Raw genomic sequence first — 21,524 nt, 5'->3', positions numbered from 1 at the left:
ACAAACATCCCCAAAGTAGAAATAAACCAGTTATAGTCTACTGCTATGAAACATTCATTTTAGTAAGCCAACTTGATTTATTATTTATTTTTAAAAGCATTTGATAGGAGCATTTTCTTATTATATTGCCTAACAACTCAGTAAAGTGGAGTCATTAATCCTAGTCTTCATTCTGAAAGAAATATATAGCCACCAAAACAAATGACTGAACTAGTTAAATATTTGAAAAACATGGGCATAGAGTCAAACTATCCAGATTCTAGAAGTTATTCATTCAGTGTATGACTTGGTCAGATTATCTAACTTTCTGGTCCTCAGTTTTATCATCTGTAAGAATGGAACTAAAAATACTTACCGCATAGATTTATGTTCAGAAGCAAATTAGATGGTTTCTGGAGAGTGTTTTGCCTGGTGCCTGGTACCTAGATTTATTGAATCTTATTGAGTACTTGGCCATAGACTGATATGTACTACATATGCACTTTACATGTATTTTGTCATTTAATCATCACACAGTTACAAATATTCCCATTTTATAGATACTAAAACACAAAGAGATTAACTGCTCAATAAATGACAGGTAATATTACTATTATGATAGTGTTTCGACATTTTTATCATTGTATCCACTGTCTCTCAACATAAAGATTTATCTCTATGGGAATCTATATATATAAAAAGAGGTAATATGCAAATTAGCCAAGACGCCATAACAGTCACGACGGGTCAGGAGGAGGCTGCGGGCACAGGTGAGGCCCAGAGTGGAGACAGAGGCAGAGACAGGGGGGCCTGCCCAAGCTGCTGTGCTGCTGCGCCGGCTCGGGCAGCACCGGAGGGGACACAGGAAAGGGGGCACGGGGGCCTGGGGCTGGCCGAGCTGCCATGCGGGCTCAGGCAACCCTGCAGCAGACACAGGCAGGGGGGCAGGAGGGGCCTGAGGCAGCAGTCAGGCCTGGGTCCTTGGTGGCTGGCGCTGCGCAAGTCAGGCCTGACTTCTGCAGCGGCCTTAGAAGTAGGCAGAGGACAGATCACTGAGGGTCTTATATACCGTAGCAGGGAGCTTAGATTTTATTCCACAGAAGGAGGAAAAGTGGAGAATGTCAAGCATGGGAGCATCCTGGTCTTGCTTTCATTTTAAGTGAACCATTCTGGTGGCTGTGGGAAGGATCAATTTAGACAGCTGCAGTGTTTTGGGGCCCAAGAAAAAGAGAGACTGATGTTTGGGACTAGGACTAGACAGAGGCAGTGGATCAGAGACATATTTATGAGGAAACCTGATGGAACTATTTGGCTGATTACACAGGGATGAAACCAAACAAAGCAAATGGGATTAGCCCAGGTTTTCCAGTTTGGGCAACTTCGTTGAATGAGTGATTCTAATTATTGGGAGAAGGTATCGAGGAAAAGGAACAGTGTAAGGGAGCTTGATTAGTTCAGCAATAGCCAAACAATTAGGAAATTAGGACAGGAGACAGACTTAGTGCTCTTTCTTTGCTGCAATGTTTGTTTTTCTGCTTTCAGCCACCACCATGGAAGGGTAATGTGCCATCTTTTCTCCTAATCTATGATATTATCTATCTACTACACATTCCTATCACCTAAATTAGCTTTCCTGCATGATCCCTTAAAATTCTTATCAAAGTCATTCAATGCTCTGTGAGTATGGGAGTTTCAAGATGTGGAAACATTATGAGTCTACATAGATTGATAAAGAGATATTGGGTGCTCAATTTTTAACAAGAAAAATCAGATACTGAATGTGGGCCTGCCAGAGACATAATTTTAATGAGCCAATGTCTCTTTACTGAAGTGTCACACTTCAAAAGAGATCCTCGCAAATAATACAATGCATAATACTCATCTGGGTTGCCTGTTAAAATGTAGGACCATACCTTGAAAAACATTCCTTCTAGAGCTCATTTTGGTGGATAAATCTTCCTCCAAGTAAAGCAGTCCTATATAATAAAAGTGTAGTATGCAAATCGACCGAATGGCAGAACAACTGGTCAGTGGGGGCAGGGCCAGTGAGCAGGTGTCACCAGGCCAGCTAAGGTGCATGCCAGCAGGCATAGGGAGGGGACGGCAATGGGGTGGGGGAGCAGCAGCAACCAGTGGCAATGGGTGATGGGGGCTGGTGCCATTCCCTGATCGCCCACCTGGACACCTTGTGCAGAGGGAGGCCATGGGTGGCAGCAGTGGTGGGGCGATTCGGGGCAGGGCTTCCCAACACCATCCCCAGATAGGTCTGCTGGGGTTGCCTCCCGCAGAGGGAGGCCACCAGTGGCTGTGGCGCAATTGGGGATGGGGCCGGCCGCTCACTGCCTGCACCATACCAATCGGCCCGCTGGTCACCTCCTGCAGAGGGAGGCCAGACTATGGCTTAGGCCTGCTCCCTGCTCCCCTAAGCCATCAGTAGGACATCCCTGAGGGATCCCAGACTGTGAGAGGGGGCAGACTGAGCTGAGGGACACCCCCCCCCCGCCCACCCAGTGCACAAATTTCGTGCACCAGGCCTCTAGTACAGTATAAAGAAATTAAACAGATATATTCTTAGAAATTGATACTAATTTGAACCAGCAAATTACTGTAGGCTCCATTCTTTTTCTTTAAGGAAAAACAATCACATAGAGAATAGGTGTTTTTGTTCAAAATCCTCAGCAAAGACAGAGATGATATACTTGAACATTCTCCCCAACTGAAAGTGGCAACATTGTGAGTGGGGGAGTGGTGATGGTAGCTAAATTAACTTCCAAGAAAAGCCATGGGAGTCCCTGTCAAATCTTCATTAAATCATCAGAGAACACAGTTCCACATGGACCTTAAACACCCAGTCCTGCAAAATGCCTCTAGGAGCACCATTACATCTCATGTATGAGTAACGTATTTTCAAACCAACTTTTTCACTAAAAGTCCCCTTCATGTAATCCACACTGTGCAGAACATAAATATTGAAGGATAATAGTTTAACCTAATAAGAATGACACCTCAGCTCTGTAAAGTACCTCTCTTACAAAGAGTCAAAACATGTTAGTCCTGTCACAGCCTTTACCCAGAGTGACAACCAGCCCCTGGATTAAAAAAAAATTAATTAGAAAAGTCTATGTATACTGACAGTGCACTGAGATTCCTCACCTCTGACCATGTAGAAACTAGACACATTTTTCTGTGTCAGCTCAGCCTAGCATTCATTATTTTGATAGCATCCAATCATGTTGTGTTTTTCATGTATCTTCTCTCATTTGTTAATTTACATTATTTAATCATTTCAGTTAGGGCCCCCCAAATATTCACATAATTCAATGAGTATGCAGCACTCAATTTCATTAAACTTGGATTTCTATATAAGCCAGTCAAGTAAAAATAACAATTGTAGTTAAAGATTACCATCTAGACATCACATACCAAAACATTTTGCCACTTTTAGGGCAATACTTGGGATTTTCAATATGCTGAAGAAATTTTATCATAAAGTAGACCATGGATTATTTGAAAGTAATTAAAATTTAAATGTGAGAAAAGTGAGTAAAATGGCAAGATTTCAGGAGTAAAGTTGATTATTTCAATTCAATAACTTCATAAACTCTATAATTTCAGCAACATAATTCGTTTTCCATTTGTTTTCTTTTTTTATTGTTGACACTATTAACAGATGTCCCCTATCCCTCTTCCTATGCCCTCTTCAGCCAACCCTCCCCCCGTCCCCCACCGGCCTTCACCAACTGTTGTCTGTGTCCAATTTTCAATCTACATGAGTATATCCCAGATTAGGGGGAAGTGCGGCAGATTTATATTTATACATGCATATCAGGCACATTATTTAGAACAAACTTCCAGTTTTGTAACAATTTGGTGCAGAGGTTCAGAGTATTCAGAGCTTCTAGGGTTCCAGGGCAGAGTACAGAGTGTTTTATGGCATGATAATTCTTTGTTAGTTATCTGAAAAATCACATTTGATGATCCTTCCAATAAAATTCCCTGGCATGGCATGTCATGAGGAAACACATCACTCTTGCCATATTGTCATGAAATAAAAATACTAAAATACTTGAATTTTAATAAATTGTTCATCATTTTTGAGACTAATGTCCATTTGATATTAAGACATGGGTAATATGAGCCTTTGATTTGCCTGATTACAGATAGCAAAATAGGTCAGTTTTGTCCAGATTGGAAACAATCCTATCGTTAAAAATTATGGGGGGTGGGGGGGGCAGAGACTGTAGTTAGAAATTTCGGTTTTAAAACTTGCAAAACTGCTGTGAGCAGAAATCACTTTTATCCTTTATCACATGACATCTGCCAGTTCGCCTAGTAGGACTATTCTCTGGAAAATGTCCTTCTCTGAACCATAAAGTTTTACTGAGGTGACTTTTTGGACTTTGTTCAGTCAGACACACTAATGAGTACTCATTAAAGTCAAGCCTATCTTTAATGATTTTGGAGAAGAAAATATATTTTTAAAGAAATGGAAGTACCTTCCTGTGATAATGTCTGTTCAGAGAGACAGCACATACACAATAATTTTGAAATTATTCATGCATACACTCATATACAATAATGTAAAAATATAGATAAGTGATAGATAAATAGATAGATAATTAGAATAAAAAATAAAGAAAAGGAGGCAGAAGTGAAGGATGTAGGAATGTGTGGGTAAGTTATGAATTAATATAAGGATCTGGACTGAGAACGATCCTCTTGTTCCTATGAGGTAAATTGGATTGTCATCATGTGGAAACCATAAATCTGAAATTGATACAAGTTACCCAAGGCAATTAGTAAAGAAAGGCTATGTGGAACTGAAGATAAACCTTCATACAAAAAGAAGAGTCTTAGAATGGGAGATATTTCACCTCCAAAAGATGACCTCCCAAGCTGAAAATAAGAAGGTCATATAAAAATACAGCATTATTTGGGTAGATGATATGAAGTTTTTACAAAATTAATCATTATTTGCTCTCCTGTGACTATTATAAACAAAAAGAAAAAGAAAATCAATACTATTTAAATGTCTATAAGGGCAAGCTAAAGAATACTTAAATCTCATCGCAATTTATCTCCCAAGATCAAGGTTAGAGAAACTTGCTTGGCAAGAAAATTTCCCCAAAATAATCAAATGAGTTTAGGTACTTCAATCCAGCCCCTTCCCTAACATTAACATCTATTCAATGCATTGTATTCAGTGTGCTTCAAAAACTCCATCCAGACATATTCAATAAAGGCAGAATTGTCTTGCACAGAAATTACCCTTGTTTGCATTGCATATCCACTCTAAAATATGACTAAATGAAGTTTCCAGCAGCATCTCCAGTAGAAATAGTTTTAATTCACTTGGTACTCTTTTGTTCTTTCTCTTCAATATCTTCAGAAGATAATCTTCCTTCTAATTTCTCTTAAAAACATAAGAAGAGGGCCCTACGTTTCCCCGACTATGAGTGGCAACTCGACTGTATTTCTAATCTTAGGATTTTCTCAGCTGCACTCAACTGTTTATGCTAAGTTTCTTGCTTTCGTGAAAGAGTATTTGTGAATCGTTTTGGAATGTGAATTCCTATCTCATCTCTGAAACAAAAGTGTCTTTTACATTCACACACAAAACCAGTGTGCTCTTTTTGCTCTGTTAAACAGGCAATTCAGTTAAACCAAATGATCAAAGTGATTGAACTACCTGGACTTTTCTAGAACTACCTCATTCTTATTTGAGAAACATTTATACCTCCCTCATCTCTTGCTTTGTCCACCATTTCTCAAATACATCTTAATAAAATAATAAAAAAAATTATGTTGCATATAAACCCATATGGTCATGTTTTCATGAATATATACATCAGATCAGTTTCTTTGGTCTTTTTTCTTTTTTCCTTGGATTTTCATATTCCACTCTCTCCTCTTCCTTTTCTCATCCCTTTCTCTCTCCCTCTCACTGCTTGTGCTATTCCATTCTCCACCCCTTCTGAGGTAATATAGTGACTAAGAATTTATTCTTTCCTTAATTTCCCTCATGGCAAGGACTATTATCAGTAATACCACTATGGCATAACTTCATTAAGCACTTGATTGCACCTCTCAAAAAATAAATCTCTGCAACTTATCATCTATTTTTTATTGAATTTATTGGAGTGACATTGGTTAATCAAATTATATAGGTTTCAAATGTATAATTCTGTAATACATCATGTGTATATTGTGTTGTTCACCGTTCAAAGTCAAGTCTCCTTCCATCACCATTTATCTCCTCTTTATACTCTTTTACCTCCCCTATACCCCATTCCCTCATACTATTCTTATCCACACAGGACCAGCCTTAGTTTACATCTTTCTCATCTCTAAACTGGTTACATGACAGCCTACCTCCAGCCTTCCCACCTCTTATCCATTTTCCACACAGCAGGAAGACAGTGAACTCTCTAAACCAAACTACTCAGTCTCTCTCCCTAGCTTAAAATCCTGTAATACCAAGCCTTGTTTGGGCATGTAAAACTGTAGCTACTGTGGAAAGCCATATGGCAGTTCCTCAAAAAATTAAACATAGAATTACAATATCATCCATCAATTTCACTTTTTATGTTTTTAAATAATAGAGCTTTCTCAAAGACTGTTACCACCAAATGCCTCTGGAAATGGGGAGGAGACATTTTTGTTGTTAATCTGCACCCTAGGCTATTTTTCCATTGATTCTTTTTTTAGCGAGAGTGCAAGGGAGGGGGAGAAACACAGAGAAACATCAATGTGAGAGACACACAGTGATTGGTTGCCTCCCACAAGCACCCCTATCAGAGCCAGGATGGAACCTACAACTGAGGTACTTGCCCTTGACCTGATTTGAACCCTCCCCACCCCCAGACCATGAAGTCTGAGAGCCAATACTCCATCCACTGAGCCAAACCAGCCAGGGCAGCAATTTTACTTTTGAGTACGTATCCAAAGGAAACAAAATCACTATTCTAAAGAAATACCCATACCCCCATGTTCATAGTAGCATTACTCACAATACCCAAAAGATGAAAGCAACCCAAGTTCATCCACTGGAGAATGAATAAAGTGTGGTACATACATATAGTGAATATTAGTCACTATTAAACAGAAGGGAGCCTGGCCCAGGGTGTCTCAGTGGTTGAGTATCATCCTATGAACCAGGAGGTCATGATTTGATTCCCGGTCAGGACACATACCTGGTTGCCAGATTGATCCTCAGTAGGGGGCCTGCAGGAGGAAGCTGATCAATGATTCTCTCTCATCACTGATGTTTCTATCTCTCTGAAATCAATAAAAATATATTAAAAAATAAAGGAAATTCTGATACATGATACAACATTGGTGAATCTTGAAGACATTGTACTGAGAGAAATAGCCAGTCATAAAAAACAAACAAATATTGTATGATTCCAATTATATGAAAAAACTGTAGTCAAATTCATAGAGAAAACAAAGTAAAATGCTGCTTGCCAGGGGCTGGAGTAAGGGAGAAGTGGAGATTTATTATTTAATGGGTAAAGAGTTTCAGTTTTGCAAGAAGGAAAAAGTTCTGGAGATGGATGGTAGTGATAGCTGCACAACAAGGTGAATGTGCTTAATGCCACCAAATGTACAGTTAAAAATCATTAAAACAATACATTTTGTTATATATATTTTACCACAATGAGTTCAATCTCATGGCAGTTAGTACACAGCTCAAATGTCTTAATAAGCCATTGCCTTCTCTGTGCCCACATTGCTTCAAGTTCTGCTGCTGATGCTTCTTCTGCCTAAAAAGTGCCACTTTGCCAACCTACCTCTGGCCTTTTCCTGACAACATGAAGCAGCATATATGCTCACCCCTTGAGGACCCAGTGGTTCCTTCTTCTCAGGGCCCTACAGCATTACTACAGTGAAATCCCTGAGGTTTATGCTAATATCTCCCACAATAGAGGGTGAATGCTGAAAAGTAGAGCAGTCTTTGCCAGCACAGAGCCTGTGCTTCATAAACATTGAGTGAGTGAATGAATTTTAATCTTGTACTATCTACCTTTCTGTAAGAATCACCATATGTCCAGTTGACTACTTTTCCTTTAAAAAGGCACTAAAAGACAGTTGCCACAAGATAAATAGAAGTAGATTTTGAAATATTGGAATTAATAATGTTTTCCTTTAAAGTCAAATTGGATTGATATAAGCACTTCCATTCCTAAGGCTATATGGACATTTTGTTACTGATTGATAAAATGTGAAAAGTGAGTAACCCAATGTCTTTGACCATTCCCAAAGAAATGGCATTGAAATACCACAGTATATTCCAAATTCTCTTAATATTGGAGTCATTCATTTTCCATAACTCATCTTACAAATGGGAAAATTGATACATACAAAATCTAATTGATTTGTTCTAATTAGTTTAAAAAAGCAATAGGTACATTATTGGAAGATTTGACATTTTCTTCTTCAGCTTATTATTTTATTTATATGTAAAAGTTACTCACCATGATACTCTATAGTAAAGTTCTCATAAACACTAAATAAATCAATAAGGATTTATTGAACATCTATTATGTATTCAGCCCAGTACTTGACACAGGAGAGTGAGTGGGGGGAGATTATGTAAAAGGCATAGTTCATGTTCCCAAAATGTTTATTATCTCAATGTTACAATCATTATCAAAGACCTGTATGAGAGGTATAATATGATTAAACTCCGGACTTTTGATATCTCAGACAAGCATTCATATGAATCTATTAGAGGCCTGATGCACAAAATTCACATATGGGTGCAGTCCCTAGTCCTGGCTGGTGATTGAAGCTCAAGCGTCTGGCGAGGAAGGGCAGGTCTCAGCTAACCTCTGGGCCCTGGGTAGCACCTGGGCCACTGGGCCCCCACATCCCCCCCTCTGCCTGAGTCATGGCACCCAAGTCCTCACGTGGAGATGCGGTGAGCGCAGCCAAATACCGCAGGCCAGGGTGCAGCATGGGCCTCTGGGCTGCCCAGTGGCGCTGCAAGGCAGCTGGGAAGGCAGCGGGCTCTCTCCCAGCCAGCCTCACAGACCAGCTCCTGCTCAAACCCATGGGGAGCCTGACCGGCCCCTACAGTCCCAGCAGCTGTGGCCCAGCTCACCTGGAAGAGTCTGTGCAGGTGAGGGTCGGGCTCTGGCACCTGAGCACAGGGTCTTCTCCAGGCGCATAAGCCCTAGTCTCCTAGAGGAGGGAAGCAGGGGGAGTGAGAGCGAGCACAGCAGACACCCTGCATCCTCATCACATATCCATCCCTGTCGTCCCCACCCAGGTGCCCACCCTCACTTCCCCATCTCAGTCCAAGTCCTGGCCCCAATCGGGAGATTAGGGCTTGCCGGCTGGCCAACATCCTGGTTCCTCCTCCCAGCCAGCCCTGATCAAGGCCTGCCAGCCGGGGGGAGGAGCCAACCACCACTATGGCAGGTGGATGGCAGGCCAATTGGGGCCTGCTGGCCTGGGGGAGAGACCAAGGAGGTTAGCCACTGGCCCCAAAGAGGGAGCCAGCCTTCAGCCCCCCTGGGAAAGGGGCCACGTCTGCTGCCACCCCAATTAGGCGATGGGGTTCTGCCAACCGGGAGTTGGGACCAGGAGGTTGTCCAGCAGGCCCCATCCAGTGATTGGGGCCTGCCAGCTGGGGGCAGCTCCTGCATTGAATGTCTGCCTTCTGGTGGTCAGTGCATGTCATAGAAAGCAGTTGAGCGGCCTTAGCATATCATTAGCATATTACACTTTTATTGGTTGAATGGCTGACTAGTCGATCGGACAGTTAGCATATTAGGCTTTTATTATATAGGATACATACAACAAAGTAGATCAATTTAGCTGAACAGCAATAAAAGAAACTCATCTAGGGTGTATTAGGATACCATCTGCTAGAATTATTTTAAGTTAATATTAGTCTATAAGCAATTAAGGATTGCATTCAAAGTCTACCTTACCTCATTAAAATAATTTTTCCATTGTAAATAAGAAAATCAAGAACAAAGTTCACATTATATGTAGAACATTAGATAGCTATTCGCCATGTCAGTAAATAGCTGTGCAGCTTTAATATGTTGGATAGTAAAAGGAAAATTACCCTTTCCACTCTGTATCTCAAAAAAGCCCTTAACCAAGAACTAGGACAGAACCTAAGGTTATCAAAGCAGCTTTATCTGTTGAAGACCTCAAAGGTATCTGGAAAATCACCCATATTTTAATAAATGTTCCCTGTACTTGAGCACAGCACAGTCCACAGACAACCAGAACTGTTCCACTGAGTACCTCCTGCTTTCTCCCTTCATTAAAAAAAAAAAAAAGATTAAAATTTCTAGCAGAAGTTTTCCTGTGGGAGCCACTGGGTTGAGAGGAGTGGGGCCTTCTCCTCTCCCTGCCATGGTGTGTGCTCATCTGTTGAAATCAATAATATATATATTGAGTGGCCAGATTATTATGACTGGCCAGATTATTATGGCCACCCCATCAGTACTTCGTTGGGCCACCTTTTGCCTTCAATACTGCTGCAATTCTTCTTGGCATTGACTCCATGAGATGTTGAAAAGTGATGCGAGGAATCTGACACCATGCCTGATGAATAGCACTGTCCAGTTCTGTGAGATTTGCTGGTTGTGGAACCAGCTGTTTGATGGCTCTTTTAACTTCGTCCCACAAATGCTTAATTGGATTGAGATCTGGTGATTGTGGGGGCCACCTAAGCAAGATAAAGTCTCCCTCATGTTCTTGAAACCACTCCTGCACAATAGGAGCACCGTGGCCTGGCGCATTGTCTTGTTGGAAGAAGCCATCTCCATTGGGATACGCCATCAACATGACAGAATGAACTTGATCAGCAGTGATACTTAGGTATATTGTGCTATTCAGACGTTGTTCCACACGAATTAAAGGACCCAAATCATGCCAGGAAAACATGCCCCAAACCATAACACTGCCCCCACCAGCTTGAAGGGTTGTACTCATGCATGTGGGGTGCATGATTTCATGCTGTTTCCACCAAATTCTCCCTCTGCCATCTGCATGATGCAACTGGATACATGATTCATCGGACCACATGACTTTTTTCCAATGCTCAACTGTCCAATCCTTGTGTTCCTGTGTAAATTGGAGACGTTTTATCTTGGTAACTGCAGACAGCAAAGGTGTTTGAACAGGTCTTTGACTCCCATATCCCATATGATGCAGTGTATGGCTAATTTGCCTACAAACGTCAGGTGGTCATAATAATCTGGCCACTCACGTTCAAATATATCCCATGTTCAAAGGCTGTTAAATCGTGTTGTTTACCCATATCTTCAGAAAAAAATCACTTCTACTGTCGTGGTAAACAACCTGCTTCCCTATTTATAATGGTCTGGCCCTCTAGCAACTTCAGAGCGAAATTATAGCTAATTTGCCTACAAATGTCAGGTGGTCATAATAATCTGGCCACTCAGTATGTGTGTGTGTGTGTGTGTGTGTGTGTGTGTGTGTGTGTGTATAAAGGAAAGAAACTTAAGGCCTGGATTGACATAAAAAAGGTCTATGTCTTTCAGCAAATGAGAGCTGGAAAGGGCAAAATGAGAAACCTATCCAGCACAGGGGACCTTGCATCATCTATAATGAGGACAACAGTATCATTAAAGCCTTCAGAAACATCCCTAAAATTACTTGCTTAATATAAGCAAACTGAACATTTTGAAACTTGCTCCTAGTGGGCATGTGGGCTGTTTCTGCATTTGTACTGAAAGTGCTTTCCGCAAGTTAGATGAGCTGTATGGCACTTGGCGTAGAGCTGCCTCCCTCATAAGAAGTAACTACAACCTTCCCATGCACATGATGCTCAATGCACACCTAAGCAGAATCTTGATAAGCCCAGGACCCAAAGAGCCCTCTGTGCACCGCACAGGAAAATTCATCACAGAATCCTGAAGAAGACTCCCCTGAAAAACCTGAGCATCATGTGGAACCAAAATCCCTATGCAAAGACCATTCTTCTCTAGGCCAAGAACCATATGCTCCAGGTGGATAAAGCAGTAGCAACTCTAGAAACCAAATCACATGAGAAGGGGGTTCTAGGCAAGAAGCCTGTGGTCGGGAAGGAAAGAAGGCTTTCGGCATCAAGAAGCAGAATCCGCCTTTGGTGGGAGAGAGGCTGCATCTACCAAGAAACCAGCCGCGGAGAAGAAGCCTGCAGAAAAGAAACCCACCGCAGAAGGAAAGAAGCCTGTGGCAAAACTTAAATTCGTTTCTTCGATAAAGGTCAGTCACTTTGGACGGCTAATTTTGAAGAAAACCACGATCAAAGATATAAATAAATAAGCATTCCTAGTAGATGAAATAGCTATCTGCTGTTTTCTGACAGTGCCAGAGTCAAAATGACTCCAATTAACCATTTTGTTCAATATTTAAACCAACATGGACTGTGTGTGTGTGTGTGTGTGTGTGTGTGTGTGTGTGTGTGTGTGGAGACAGACACACTTGGGCACTTCTATTTGCTGTATTCTTCAATGGCTCCTTCCGTCCCAGCAGAGCAAACTCACTAGTTAGACTTGATCCATTCTCTGAGGACTAGAGACATTTTCTCTTTGTAGCCACATTTCCCAGGAAATAGTGTATACAATCTAATTGAAATAAAAGTATTTATTTCTATTAAGTAGAGTGATATTTCAATTTGTCACTCTTTAAGTAGTTACATTTAACATTTATTATCATGTAGATAGTAGTAATATATTGGTCATTTAGTAACAGTAACAATGTTTAATAGCCATGGTAATATATTGATCATTTAGTTCATGCCAGACCTTACTAATTGCTTACATGCATTTCCTTATTTAATCTCTGAAACAAAACCTATGAGGTGGGTTTTGCCCATATCTCTATTTTATACAGAAGGAAACTGAGGCTTGGAAAGTTAAGTAATTTGCCCAAAGCCATACAGTTAATAAACAGAAGAGTTTAGAGGAATTCAAACAGATCTGTACAGCTCCAAATCCTGATTTTTTTAATAAGCCACTCCTTTCTTCTATGGCAAATCAAGTTGCTTCATTTATTCAGTAAATACCATTGAAAGATGATTCTATGTAAGCCTTTTATCTCTCTCACATCTGTCTACTTATTTCCATCAATACCACCCCTCCTTTGGAAGGTACCTATATTTCTTACCTATACTTTGATAGTGGTATCCTAGTTGTTGTTTTTTTCTTAGCTGTGTCCTTGAAACCTGGTTGCTCTTAATGCTCTTCCTATTTTTACCTAACCTCATGTTCCCAAAGCCCTAGCACAGGACCTGGCACACAGTGGGTACTCACCAAGCATCTGTTGCTGAATACTTGTTTGGATGGATACATACATGAATAGTGATGGCTCTTGCCCCAAAGCAGGTTGACAGACAAAAGGAAAGAAAACATATATTTATTCCTATAACACAAGATAGAAACTGAAGGTCTTTATGATAAACAAGACTGAAATCGTCCCCCAGTGAATGCTACCTGCTCCTTTGTGCCTCTCGCCCTCCAGGATCTGGAGTGTGTAACACCCCTAACTACAGTCAAAGGTCTGTGATAAATGCCACAGGGAAGGCGGGGTGACCACGAATTGGAGGCAGGGATCAATGGTGAAGGGAGATGGGGTGGTAAAAGAAAGGAAGGGGAAAAAGAAAAGACGAGAGCACCGAGGCAGAACTCTTGGGGACATACCCGCATTTATGAAGCAGAGGGCCAAGAACAAGAGAACATAAACAAACAGAGACAGAAATGGAGAGACACAGGTTTATGGTAGGGTTTGGCAGCTCATTTATGAAAGTGTTAAGTTTGAAAGGCCAATGACCTATCCAAAGGCAGATTATGACTAGACAGCTTGCAGCCCCGTATTAATGAGAACCAGGGGAGGGCAGCATTATTGAAACTGGGAAAGGAGGTGGGTGGTGAGGCCAAAAGTGGCAGATTGGCTAACAATGGGGAAACAGGGCCAAGTCTCTTGGATGATTAAGAGAGAACACGTGGAGCGCAGCTACTCTGCCCGCCAGTGGTTGTGAAATGAGGAAGAGATGAGGAAGAAAAATGTGCCCCATAGATCGCAGCTAGACGAGTGGGACTAGACACATAATGTGCATGATGCCTTCTAAGTTCATGAGACAATGCCTTTTGGAGAAGCTTTATTTGGCTGAGGGTAGTCAAGCTTCCCCTTCCTCTACCCTCTTGCCCATCACAGAGCTAATAGCTAATGCAGAGCCACGCTGCTGGAAGGCGCTGTGTGACAACAACAAGCCATGTGAGTGAGAGTGTTAAATCCGTGAAAAATTAGGGAGTAGGGATTTGCATCTAAATTTTGATTACCCCATTTCATTAAAAAGGTCATTTGCACGCAAACTAATGTAACACAATTAATGGTCTCATTAAACTATTTACTTACAAATTAGTGAAGGACCAAAAGGAGGTGGGAGAGAGTTGCAGGCAGAAGAAAGGGCAGGAGAAACATACAACTCTGGCATTTTTCTAGCCCTCCCGGTTCTCTGTCACTGAAATCCAGATGTGAAAAGTCAAAGAGAGACTACATTTTGTCTTTCCTAGTCTTTTACAACCATTACCCACCTATGAACAACTGGGTTTCCCCAAAGCATTCTACCAATAGGAGAGTAATTTAAATTAATTTTGTTTCTTTAAAAAGAAACACATCCAGAAGGAGGGGTAAACTTACTAGTAATTTGCACCTGATTATATACTGCTCTAGTTTCTTCGCTTGGTAACTTGGATGGGCAGGTTAAATTGGGGCAAGGATGGGAAAGGAAGGAAAGAGTGCTAATGCAGGTCTTTCAAATGGAAGCAGGCTGGGATGAGATTGCACAGAATGGCAATCCCGCACCATTAATGGTGATTTCAGGCACCAGAAACCATGACTAGGGCAAGAGTGGGACATATGTGGAGGTTGGCAAAGTCAGTTTACGTTTCACTTTTGCTAAGTGTAAGTTCCATGAAACATGAGGGTAAACTTCAGCCTCACCATATAAGCTAGAACAAGGAACAGTGTTTCCATAACATTTACTTGAGGCATGGGAACTGCAACCTGTAAATTGAAGCTTCTGACTATTTCAAATCTCATTTGTGCATTAAATAATAATGATGTGGCATTTGGGGGTAAGATCTATTTTACTTTGTTGCCTGGAACATTATTACTTAGTGTATTCACTTAGTTTTTTATTGTTGAATTGAACTTTTAATTGACATTGTTGTAGATTCATGTACAGCTGTAAGACATAATACAGAGAGATCCCATCTATTTTTTAATTTATCTTTATTTGTGAAAATATAACAGATGTCACCCTTCCTCCCCCCCCCCCATTAACCCCCTCACCCTGCTTCCACCTCCAGCTCCAGGCCTTACCACACTATTGTCTGTGTCCATGGGTTATACATATATGCATATGAGATATGAGTTCTTTGGTTAATCTCTTCCCCTGCCAATCCCCCTGTCCTTGGATGGGAGCACCCTCAGGCTCATTTATTTGTTTATGAATGTCTAATTATTTTAACACAATTGAATGCTATGCATCTTTATCAAAAATCAATTTGGCATATTTGCATTGGTCTAATTCAGGGTTCTTTACTATTCTATTCCATGGATCTAGGCATTTCTTGCTCTACCAATAACACAAAGTTTTAATTATCATAGCTATGTAATAGATATTGTAATCAGTTAGACTGATTCCTCCCACTGAATTCTTTTTCAGAATTGTTTTAGATAATATTCTGGTTTCTTCACCTTTACACATAAATTTTAGAATAATATTGTTTATATATACCAAAAACTGTGGTTTACATAGGAATTGCATTTCACTTACATATCAACTTAGGCAGAGTTGACATCTTTACTATGTGGAGTCGTTCAATCAGTGATGATAGTATGTCTCTCCATTTACTTAGATTTTCTTTGAATTCTTTCATCAGCATTATACACTTTTCAGTGTTTTACTCCTATTCATGTTTTGTTAAATCTATGTGAAGTATATTGAAGTTTGTTGTCTATCATTTGCAAATGATATTGTAGTTTTAACTTTAGTGTCCATCTGTTCATTATTAGTAGTTCTAATACAATTCATTTTTATATGTTTATCTTATATTCTGTAACCTTGCTAAACATACTACTTCTAGGAGGTTTTGCTTGTATATACTTTAGGTTTTTCTATATAGGCCATAATATCATATGAGAATAAGATATTTTTGTTTCTTCCATTCTGATCTGTATGTCTTTCTCTGCCTTAGTAAACTGGCAAAAAATTTCTAGCACTGTATTGAATATGAATGAAGAGCAGACATCTTTTTCTTGCTATTGATCCCAGGGAGAAAGGATTCAGTCCTTAATAACTAAATATAGTGTTTGTTGTAGGTTTTTTGTAATGTTCTTTATCAAGTAAGGAAGTTGTCCTCTATTCATCTTTTCCTAAAATTTTTTGTCATAAATAATTGGCAAATATTTTCTGCATCAGTTGTTGCTATCATTTTATTTATTTATTTATTTCTGGCCTGCCAATATGGTGTATTACATTAATTAAATGTCAGATATTGAACAAGGTTTGCATCCCTGAAATTAACTCTACTTGGCCTTGGTGTATAATTCTTTTTAATATATTGCTGAATTCTAACTCCTAATATTTTATTAAGGATTTTTGTATTATATTCATGAAGAAAATTGGTCTTCAGTTTTCTTTCTGTGAATTGTCTTTGTCCAATTTTGTTAACACTAGCTTCATGAAAAGAATTGGGAAATGTTTCCTGCTATTCTGTTTTTTTGGTTTTGTTTTTTGGGGGAAGAGATAGTGTAGAATTGATATTAATTCATTTTTATGTATTTGGTTTTGATATCAGGGTCCCAAATTCTCTTGTGAAATCATCAGGGCCTGGGAATTGTCTTTAGAGAATTTTAAATTACGAAATAATTTAAAATATAACTTAATAGTTATACAGCTATACAAACTTTTCATGTTGGCTGAATTGTGGTTATTTGTTGAGGAAGTGGTCCATTTCATCGAAGTTTTCCAATATATTGGTGTGTAAAGTTTTTTGCAGTATTTTATTATTGTTCTTTTCATGTCTGTAGGTTGTGTATTTATGTCTCCTGTTTCATTCCTGATATTGGTAATTTACATACTCTTTTTTTCATCCTTGCTAGATATTTGACAGTTTATTTTTAAAATGCTATATTATTTACATACTTTTTCTTTCAATGTTTTATGTTCTTTATTATTTCCTTCTTTTTTTACTTGCTTTGAGTTTATTTGGCTCTGCTATTGGTAGGTCCGTGAGGTGAAAATATAGATGATTGATTTGAGACTTTACTTCTTTTCTAATTATGCATTTAATGTGCTAAAAATTTCTCTCCCCACACTGTTCTAGCTGTGTCCCATAAATTTTGATATGCAGTGCATCAATTATTATTCAGTACAATTTTTAGTATTTCCTTTGATATTTCCCCATGGCCTATGGATTATTTAGAAGTAGGCTGTTTAGTTTTAATAAGTTTAGATATTTTTATTATCTTTCAAAAATTCATTCTATTTTGATTACATTGTTATTGGAGAACACACTGTATAATTTCAGTGCTGTGATTGATGGTATTGTTAAATTCTTCTACATCTTTGCAGACTTTCTGTCTAGTTGTTCTATCAGTGTCTTCTCATATTTGTTTTATACATAATACCCAGGAACTCCGGCAGGAGGAATAAGGAAAAGTACATCTATTCCATCTATCTGGAAGAAGTCAGTATTCACTTATACTTAAAAATAGTTTTACTTTGAATCAATTGTTAAACCTCTTGCAACAGTGAAATCAAGAAGAAAAACTTCTGGGTGGTGGGCACATGGTGCAATATACTTATCTTGTGACATAGAAACCCTCACCTGAAACCTATATGATCATCTCGACCAATGTCACCCCAATAAATTTAATTTTAAAAAATTTTTAAAAAGAAAATACAAAGAATTAAATTATATTTTAATAACAGGGCATGTATTTAAAATAATTCATACCCAACACTAGAATTAATAAAATGTACTACTCTATGTTAAAAAAAAAAGAAGAAAAACTTCTTTAGGGTGTCCATTTTAGTAGGAAATTATCAGTTCTTTATCCTTGAGTCCTGTACTCTTTTACTTTTCACCCACCTCTCATAAAATTCTCAGAATGATTATGTTGGGAGTGTTGCAGCCTTGTGTGCGTGTGTGTGTGTGTGTGTGCGTGTGTGTGTGCATGTGCATGCCCACACATATGTATGTCTAGTGATAAATAATCCAATTCATACAGAATCTATACTGCTAACCGATTTTGCAGTGAGTAGGACTCTTAAAGGCCTCTTCAGATAGTATCAAATGCTTCTCAAATATCTGTTTCTCTTCTAATAATACCAAAGTAGCATACCAGAAATCATTTGGTAGAACTTGACTTCCAGAGACAGCCACCATACTGACCCACCCATTCCCTACCCCACTCTAGTTTTCATTAAGAAAGAGAGAAGGTCCAGGACTTGACAAAACTTAAGGAAGAGAAGAGACTTCAGAAATTAACATTAGGAAACAGTTCTAACCCAGGGCTATGGGAGAATACATACATGGAGCACCTATCATTTGCCACACCACTCCATGTCCCGTGCATATTAAAATCATCTTTCATAGAGGAGATTCGGACAAGGGCTATACTTTAACTGGATGGTGGATATTTGGGGATGTTTGGTATTCAGATTATACGTTTGGTCATAAGCAATTAGCTGCTCCTGTCTCAAGTCTTAAGGACTTCAACATTACATTAAAATGACCCCTTTTCTTTTCTTTCTTCTTATTTTTCAGTAGCCTGACTGTAGTTATTTCCCGATTCTATAGCATCTAAGTCCAAAACATGAAAGGCAGCATCTAATCCTACCTCTATTAACATCTAGAAATACTTCAAGGAAACAACAATTTTGAAAAGCAAAATACCTAACAGCATTTGCACCAATTTGTGGAATATCTGACACTACCGCCAGTTTCAAAGGCCTATTTGTTTTATTTATTTTTCCTTCAAAGCTGCATTGTGCTAAGTGATGGAATCACTTTACCAACCTCACCCTACCTCTTTTGGGAGAGAGAGCATGGAAACCATTTGCCAAAATGCACGGGCTAGAGGTTGAATATTTTCCAGGTCCCACTTTACAATTGCCAACATGAAAGGGAATAAGTAGCTACTTCATCTTCCTAAATAAATCCTTGTCTCTGCAATGACACCACATTATCAGAAAAAACAGGGCATACCTGGTTATCATTTTTTGGCACATTTAAACTCTGAGTATAAATGAAATAAATAAAATAAGCTGGAGAAACCAATAAACTCTGTGCCTATTTGGAAAATACTGTTCTCAAAGTCTCAAGAGGCCAGCTGCAACTGCAAAAACAAAACAAACACACACACACACACACACACACACACACACAAAAAAAACAAACAAAAAAAAAAAAAAAAAAAAAAAAAAACACAGTACAAATATTAGGAATTAGTCCTGGGATTAATCATAACCATATAATTCAGAGGAAACGGTATTCCTCAGCATAATCCCACGCAGTTAAGTTAGTGGGTAGGGAGGAAGTGGTAATAAAAAAATTGTCAAATAAGTGCATCACCAAAACTGCATTGAAAATTTATGGGAATTGGGATGGGAAACAGAGGAAGTTGTGGCAAGAGCAGGATGTGTAATATCATGGGGCATTCATCTGAATGTCTTTAAATTTCAGTTTCCTTTATCCAAATGAAGGCTGACACTATATAACCACATTTTGGGGAGAAATGTATAAGGGAGAATGGTGCTAAAAATTTGAGATCAGATATAATCATTAATATTAAAAGTCCTCAAATTTACCAGAAGTTTAAAGGAGTAAAGTCCTATTCCAGAAGTACCATTTAATTTCATCTGTAGCTTTCTCAATCAATAGTAGACTGGTGATAAAATAAAGTGAAATAACCAGCTTTCCATAGTATTTACCTTTAGTTTTATGTATTACATAAGGCACCAGGGGAAAGAGCACTTAGAAAAAAATTAAAATTAAAAAGCCATAACAACTTGGGAATACTACCTAAGGCTTACACTGGTCCAAACTGGAACTCTTAGAAGGTGTCTGTGCTGTCTCACACAGAAAAATTAAAAATTCATGTGTTTTGCAATTGGCAGCCAAATTGTGCATCCTGCCTCCAGCAGATAAGCCCTGAGGGTTGCGCAATTCTGTCTAGCAGGTAAAAGGAAAGCCACTGACCCCACTGAGCTACTCGCAGTCCTACTCACACATGAAAATACCAGATGGATTGAAAGTGACAGACCTAATAAGCAACTTCCCAAATCTGCATGAACCTAATTGCAGAAAATCCTTAGTGCAGCTGCTTCCATTTGCTTTCTCAAATCCTTAAGCCAAATAACCTAGATCAGAGAGCCTCAGCATGCACTTCAACTGCTCAAGCCATCTTTAATGTGCTGTCGGTCAGATTTCTCTAAACCATGGCCCCAATTAGGAATTATTCAAGGAGGTTTTCCAATATTCCACAGAAAGAAATGTCAGGAATATTGGTTAAGCCTGTATCTAATTGCTTATCGTTTCATTACTTTCTTCACCCAAATTTCATAAAAGAAAGAGAAGCATATTTTCTATTAATGAAATAATAATGATCAAATGTCTTAAATCCTAAGGTGGCTGTATAGTTGGGCAAGCTGAGAACATTCTTTCACTGAGAAATATGTGGTTTTTTTCAGAATTAGACACACTCGAGGATAAAAGACTTTAACTTTATTTCCTACTGATGTGTTAATTCCCCTTATATAAATGACTTGAGGTACTGGAAGAATTAGAGGTGGCTGCAGTGAGATGGGACATGATGGATTCATGGAGTCTTCTTTGAGTAAATTTTTCTATTTCCATCATGTCTACTTGTGACATTCTACTACAGAAATATTCCCAGCCCGTCCCAGGAGGAAAACTTTCATTTAGAGAATAATCTTTGAGACTTTCCTGCCATTCTTTGGCAGATTTTCTTCAAGATTAACCCTATGTCCCGCCAACACACTATTTTAGCTTTGGTGCAGTCTTGGAAAAGTGGGACAGTGACCACTGAAGTCCCACTCCAGGAAATCTCCATGGCACCTTAACACATTCTTGGAGGACTCAAAGAATTAAGTGTTTTCAGTTGCCCTATCAACATGCACAACAGTGAGTTAGAAGGTGGAATGGACACCGGTGACTCTGCATCCATCTGGCCAATGAACTTGATTTGTGCTATGTCAGCAACCAAGGTGAAACATCTGCACAGGCATTTCTACACGACCAAGGAAGAGTTCGGCTTCTGAACCTGTGTGTCCTTGCCCATGCATAACACTACTAGGTGCTTTCCCCCTTTTCTAGAAAATAAGTTAAAATTATATTGCCGTTAATATTAATGTATTAGTGATTTCTTAGTTGAGTATTCATTTTAGTGATGATCCCTCTACACACACTCTGCATCATGATAGTCACGTTTATTCACAAACCTTGAAATGCTGTTAGCCTGAATGAAAAGTTGACATT

General features: G+C 39.2%; 1 pseudogene; it reads left to right on the top strand.

Moving 5' to 3' along the window:
- Positions 1-688: 688 nt before the first annotated feature.
- LOC118664371 lies at positions 689-12,197 on the top strand (annotated as a pseudogene).
- The last annotated feature ends 9,327 nt before the right edge of the window (positions 12,198-21,524 follow it).

Source organism: Myotis myotis, unplaced genomic scaffold (assembly GCF_014108235.1).
Source record: "Myotis myotis isolate mMyoMyo1 unplaced genomic scaffold, mMyoMyo1.p scaffold_m19_p_1, whole genome shotgun sequence".
Taxonomy (NCBI): Eukaryota; Metazoa; Chordata; class Mammalia; order Chiroptera; family Vespertilionidae; genus Myotis; species Myotis myotis.
Note: the sequence above shows the minus strand (reverse complement) of the source record. Positions and strands in the feature narration are given on the sequence as shown.